We start from the raw sequence: 7,528 nt of genomic DNA, 5'->3' as shown, positions 1-7,528 counted from the left end.
ATCATTATCCTGATTGATTTTTCTTAGAACTATTCTTTTGACCTGTAGAAAACAAGATATTGACACTAAGAGATAATTTGAATTTAGTAAACAAAATATACCAGGAATTGGGTTCTTTTTATTCCAGGCGAAGAAGTTGAAGATCCAGCTTCAGCAGTTTTACTTAATGATTTTTTTTTAACTTTTGGCATTATTATATTCTTAATATATTTTATTCAATAATATAAAACATTTTAGTACAGACTAAAAATAAAACCTAACCACAAAATTAACCTCTTCACTTCCAAAAGTTTGAGTTATAAAAACTTAATAAAAATGTAACAATATAACAGTATATTTTGAAATTTTCAATCATATCACACTTTTAGCATGCTAGAACAGTAAAAACAAAAAAAAAACACAAATAACCTCAGAATACCAGCTGATTTTTCTAATATTATTTTATTGTATATATTGTGCTGTTTCTGTAGCAGCTACATAAACTGACATTTCAAATGACCCAAAAAGATTTAACATAAAAAACTGCCTTTTTGAACAAAATATGACTTTATTTTATATGACTTCTGATAGTTGTATATTAGAGATAATAACATACATATATTCTACAGGTTTCAGTGTAATAAAATGAGGAAAAAAATTGCCAAAAAAGTATTTTTGGGATATCTCAATGTTAGCTACTCCCTTAATATTTCTGTAGAGAAAATGTGTGTAAAGTTCACAAGTGAAACTTATTATACAAAACACAAATTACTTGAAAACTGTTTTCCTCAAATGCATTTTCACAAATAACAGTGATCTTGAATAAATCTAAAGTCTCATTCTTTTTTTGTATTAAGTTTACCTAACATCACGCGTTTTGCATTTTAGTAATCTGATACCTGTGCCTGTCATTAATATTGATCTCAAAATCATTATTAGTTTTTAATTTTTACCAACATACTTGTAAAAAATAACTGCTTCATTTATATAACAGTTTCTGTAAAAATGTATTTTTTATTGTTATATCCTTGTTGTTAATTATTTTCCATTTTTTTCTTTCACACTAACAAACATGATGAAAAATGCACCATAATCTTGAAAGTAAAAACTAACATTTTGAAATGTCTCAAATCATTTTGATAATATTATTTATTACATTCTCAATTATATTCCGTTTAGAATAGAAAAAAGTTTTGGAAAAGGTAGGAGGTGGAAATCTAAACAATAGAGGGGGCAGAGACTTGCTATCCAGATCACTCATCGCACTCTGAAGTTCTATCTGCATCTCTAGTATTGTAAGTTGTTATAACTTCACAAATATTATGTATTTATACTTAAAAATTTATAAAGATATTGCCAGAAAATGAAAAAATATTTTCTTTACACTGGTATTTCTGATTCATTTTTTAAAGAAATATTTTATTATACGAGATTTATATTTAAGGTTGTTTTTTTTCTTTTACTAATAAATTAATTCACCACAGAAGCATGTAAAGGTTGTGCATGGGAATATGAAAATGGAAATTTGTAATGTTTGAATAATAAAGACAAAACAATCTATTTCCTAGATTATCCTTTTTGTAACCTAAACTTATTATTTCTACCACATTTAGTTTCAGTGTTTTCCTCCATTATTTTATAACTATCTAGAACACAATTAAAAGAGAACAGATATACAATATACTATTGTATAGTTGACTCTATATTACTATACTATTGTATAGTTTAATAGTCAGGTATACTATTGTATACCTTATGCCTTTTTTTATTTTAATGGTTTTGATAATTCCAGATTAAATTTAACTTTAGAAAAGGTTTTGGAGAATTGTTCAGTTAAAAAGTTTATTATTAATGCCCATTACCTTTGTAAAAAGTAATTACATATTCTTGTATTTTACTGTTCTATCTCTGATTATTAATTTTACATAACCTGTTTTTTCCGACACAAGATCTTCCCTTTCTAAACCACCCTGATATATTCTCCAGATTGATTGTTGATGTGCTCTTCTATTCTCTACAACTATTGATAAGATTGTATGTGTTACTGAAACATGAGAAATTCCTTTGTAATAATTAATGTACATTTTTTCTCCCTTTTTGTGTAGATGAATTAGGGTAGGCTGCCATTCTCGTGGCATTTTTTATGTTTTCCAAAAAATTATAATTTTAAAAATTGCACAGTTATCAAGTACTCACCAAAAGCTTTATTATTTTTGAGAGATCTGATTATATCTTTATTCTTATATATTGAGGGGGACTTTAGTTTTTCAGTTTAGTTACAGGTTATACAAAAAGTTGAGATTTTCTTAGGGTTTTTTACAGATTTTTCAAAATTATTTGCTAAAATTTTACAATTGCAGGTTTATATGACTTATACTTTATCTTTACTAAATTTTTTTAAAAATTACTTTCCTTGTTAATTAGACTATTTTATCGTAATAAAAAGCTCAGTTTAAGAACATTTACATTTATAATATGTAAATTGTGAATTTTATATGATGTAAATAATATTTTGTTCATAATGTAAAAGATTTTAGAATTATAAGTTTGATTTTATTATAAGTCTGTGAAATCAATACCACAAACGATGGTTTATATATTTATATATATATTAAAAAAATGGTATTATCGATTAATTTTAAAATGTACATTCCATATTGCTTTTTTATTTAAAACTTACCTCATTCCTTTTTGTAAAAACAAATCGATTGTATTGTAGTGTGATCGAATGCAAGTTTATTATTTATCTTGTACTAGTAATGATGATTAAAACTAAAAGCTACCCATTTTATACAATCTACTTGTAAGAGTGGTACTACTGTATGTCTACATCAAGGTTTGGGGTTTGAATCAAAGGTTGGTTTTGAATTTTTTAATAGATTACATAAATAAATTATTTGTAAGTGCCTGAAGATATTTGTCAGTTTAAATAAATAAAAGATAAAATATTATTTACCAGTATCTTTTGTATTTTTAATTTCTTTTCGATCAACTCCTTTTAAAACTGATGTGTAACCTTTCCCTTTACATTAAAATTTTTAGTGTTGCAACCATGGGCATTTGGTTGAAATAGTCTCGTATTAACAAATAAATTGTTTTGAGGTTGTATTATTTATAAAAATTTCATTTTTCTATGTTAAATGGTTGAATAGTTATTTCTATGTGTGTTTATACACTGCCTATATTCCTTATTCTTTTATATGTCATTATTGCAATCTTACTTTGTTGTTAAGGCATGTATGGACCATGTTAAAGATAATTTGTTACAACATTATTTTTATGTTTTAACCGATTTTCTTTCTGTTTTCTCTGTCCATTTCTTTCCATTATCATCTTTTTTTTCTATTTCTTAAAGGAGACGGCAAAAATTTTTTTTTTTAATTTCTGAAATGGGTCTCGTATTACTGGTGTAATTAGTTTTGACCAATGTTTTCAAATAACATTAAAAAAAATTACATAACATCTAGTCTCCACAGCAACACATGTTTATCAATCAAAAATTCAAAAGCTTGTATCTCGTTAATGTAAAATGGTATGAACTTTATTATTTTGCCATTTCATTACATATTCTTTTCTCTATTAGTTGAAAATTTATTGTAGAGATGTTGCCACCAACCAGCTCGAGGAATAAAAATGAAATGCGGACCATCTGTTTTTCTTTACATTTCAATTGTTGAAAGATCTTGGTTTTTCTTTATGTGGTTTTTTATGTTTTCATGCTGTTGCTGTGACTGAACTGGCCCTGAACATACTTATTTATTCTACTGTAATGGTTAATATCAGTTTATTTTAGGGTTGATAAATGTAATAAAAACATTTTTACAAGTTTTTTTGAAAGAACAGTCATATTGCTAAAATGGCTTCTCTTGACCTTCTTTCTTTTCTGAAACCGAATTGGTCCTCACTTAGCGATGAATCTTATTTATGCCAGTCATGTTCATTATTACTGTAGTTGAAATCATCGATGCATGAGAAAGCAAACTTGGCTTTTGAAACTCTTCTTTGGAATGTGTTTTTGGAAAGTGTTGTCTTTGGAATAGCAACTAATACCTATTTCTGGAATTCCGCTGGGGTGTATTTCCCTCGCTCATATATAGGAGATACAACTTTCCTAGGTAACTTCAAAATGTTATTTATATGATATAACTGAAATTATTTATATTTAACTTTTCCCTCTCATGGATTTGATTTTAAACACATTTATTGATTAATAATTTGATTTTTTTAAAACAGTTCTCCAAAAGTTTTAGAAATAATGATATCGCTATGTTGTATTAACATTATTTTGTTTGTTGCTAGTACACTGTATCTCAAAACTTGTATATAATTTGTAATTATTTTTTTTAAAATAAGTGTTATATCAGCTTACAGTATGGAGAAAAAATTGAGGATTAACAGAATATTAATATTTGTCAAATATTTTTTAATCAAAGCCTTTTTATTCATACTAAAAAGAAATGTTTGTAACTCTTGCCAAAGGTTATTTAAAAGCAATATTTATTTAAAGAGACTCATTAACAACAATACAAAAGAGCAAAATTTTGTTTGTAATTTTTGTCAGAAGTTTTTCAATAATAATTTTGAGAGACACCTTTTTTTTACAAGATGGAGGAACCCCATTTATGGGCTCGTAAGAAATGTCAAGCTCACTACACGTTCCGGAAAATGTTAATAAGTTTGTATTTGTTCCTGCTCTCTACTGACTAAACCTCCTTCTCTGGCACAATTTAAAGAAGCATTATTTCAGTAAGGGGGAGATCACTCACACATACAGTTAATAAAGATAAAAAGAAAATGAGGAGATCCACATTAAGAGAAAAATATAGTTGCAAGTTTTATCAAAAGTCATATAACAATAATTCTATTTTAAGAAAACATCTTGATATCCATACTAAACAGAAAAAATTAATTTGTAAATTTTGACAAAGTCTTACAGACGGATTTCAAATTTAAAGATTCATCTTAATACTCATACAAAAGGGAAAAATTATATCAGCAACTTTTGTCATAAGTCTTTCAAACAAAGTTCTAATTTAAATATTTATCTTAATATTCACACAAAGAAGTAAAGTATGTTTGTGATTTTTGTCAGAAATCATTCACTTTCAGTACTGGTCTATGGATACACCCCATTTTACATCATAAGCGAAAAAAATATTTGTTAATTTTTGTAAATGTTTTACATCTCTTTCTTTAAAGGTACTCTTAAATACCCTTGCTAATAAGAAAAATTATTTCTGAAATGACTGTTAAGAAATCATTTACTCACAAATTCAGCTTGGTTAGACATATTAATAGTATTCATAAAATAAATGTAATTTTTTGTTAATATTTTAACAACCCACCGGATTATAGTGGTGAACTCGTCATCACAAATCAGCTGATTTCAAAGATCAGAGTTCTAAGGTTCAAATCCTAGTAAAGGCAGTTATTTTCATGCAGATTTGAATACTACATCATGGATATCGGTGAACTGTATATTTAAGAAGATGGCAGAAAGGTACACGGAACGCATTGCAATTTGATGTACCTACGGTTTGGCATGATCCAAAGGATCATGTAAACGATTGTTAGTTTTGTTTAACAAGTGTGTCTGGAATTTCTAAGAAATTTAAACATACTGTAAAATATAATTCATTGCAATCAGGCCTGTACCTCACAGTGAAATTATTCCAGTTCCTGAGCCATCTGTGAATGTATGTATTGAAAGCAGCAATGAAGAATCAAGCAATACTGAAGAAGACTATAATGATTTTAATTTTAATTATCTTCCAATAAGCCACATCTTATATCACAAGGTGAATTAAATGACTTGGTTAGGGATTTAAATTTATCAAAAAATCAAGTTGAACTGTTAGGATCAAGACGGCAAGTTGGAAAAAAATACAAAAATTTTGTGCTTTCGAAGCCGACAAAAAGAACTTTCTCAGTATTTTATTGATGAAAAAAACTTAATGACTTATACTTTCCTTCGTCTCGGAGAATACTGTGAACTATTCTAAATGCTACAGCTATATCTCGCAATGTTTAAACAACCATATCTTATGAGTCCTTTCCGCAATTTCAAACTCCTATCGGTTCATGTCAAATCTCACCCATCCCCATTATTTGACTACCTTCCAAATTTTGATGCCCTTTTATTTGATTTTTGGGGATACAATTTCCTTAATCACCGAGCCCCCCGAAACACATCGAGTGGGCTACTCGTTGAACACGAGATTGGCCCGTAAAAGGAAAATCGCATAATGCAAAGAAGACGCTCACTCCCGTTGGAGCAATCGGTTGGATAATGTTCGTCTATGTCTGAAAGTGCGCAATCTCAGAAAACTGAGAAGCGGCCCGACTTCAAAGGCAAAAAACTAGTTAGGCCGGTGTCCTCGGAAGAAAAGGACCCAGCCCCAAACAGCTTGGGCTGGTAATGGTGGGGTTAAAATAGAATCGTGGGTTTGGCTTGCCCAGGTTTATAGGGCAGCACGAGAAAGCTTTGTTAACGATATTTAATGACTTTAAGGCTCTTATCGGAAACAACATCACCGATAATAACTCAGGCTACACAGACAGAGAAGCCAAAAAAGGTCAACGACACTACAGAAGGAAGTAACTGACGATGAGCTTGTGAACGTCATCCCTCATAGATTGCCGGCTGCGATTATAAATCGGGTCAAGCAGATAAATGACTTGGCAGCAGAAACTGGCGATAGATGTTCCTTTAGAAACCTGTGCCGGGCTCAGGGTGTGGACCCGTCGATCGATTCGGGTGACATTGAACGTGACGTGTCAACTACACTGGGAACGAACAAAGTGGATAAACTGAAGTACAGGTATCGAGTATATTATAATTCTTCGGAGGGGGAACAAAGTTCTCTTTTGTTACTCCTGAGTTCAGTTAGGAGAGTTATGCGTAGCGTTAAGTCTTTGGTTTTTACTTTGCCTAGTGGTCGACTGGGCTCCTATATTAGGAAGATGTTAATATACTTGCAGAGAGGACAAGAGGATCCGGTGAAGGTGGTTGGCCACAACAAGATGATTGAGAGAGAAAGTTATTATTAATTACCTGTGCAGGCAGATCGGCGATTATCTAAAGGTGGCCACAGCTGATATACAACAAGGTGGCCACCGGTTTCAGCTATTTGGTGGTGTTCCGCAGGAGTCTGTGCTGGGACCCTGCTTTGGAACCCGGTTTTTAACGGCGTGTTGAACCTCCGGACGGAGACCATTGCTTACGCCGATGACCTTGCGATCCTTATCGACGGAAGAGGAAATACAGGCAAGGGGCAATCTACATTATCATTAATTGACGAGTGGATGCAAACACATGGGCTGAAACTGGCGGTCAACAAATTTCAGATCATAATCCTTATTGGGTAAAGCAAGGTGGAGCCGATAGAACTGAGAATCGGTGACCAGCTGTTGCATCGAAGGGATAAGAGCAAATGCCTCGGCGTAATAATATAATGCTCCACCGAGGAGCATTAATTGGGAAGGGAATTGCCAACGCGTATGTACTGTCACGAGAAAGATTTAGTAGAGCACACTGTGTTCCATTACC

This window comes from Lycorma delicatula, chromosome 13, assembly GCF_047948215.1.
Source record: "Lycorma delicatula isolate Av1 chromosome 13, ASM4794821v1, whole genome shotgun sequence".
Lineage (NCBI taxonomy): Eukaryota > Metazoa > Arthropoda > Insecta > Hemiptera > Fulgoridae > Lycorma > Lycorma delicatula.
The sequence above is the reverse complement of the archived record's forward strand: the minus strand, read 5'-3'. Positions refer to the sequence as shown.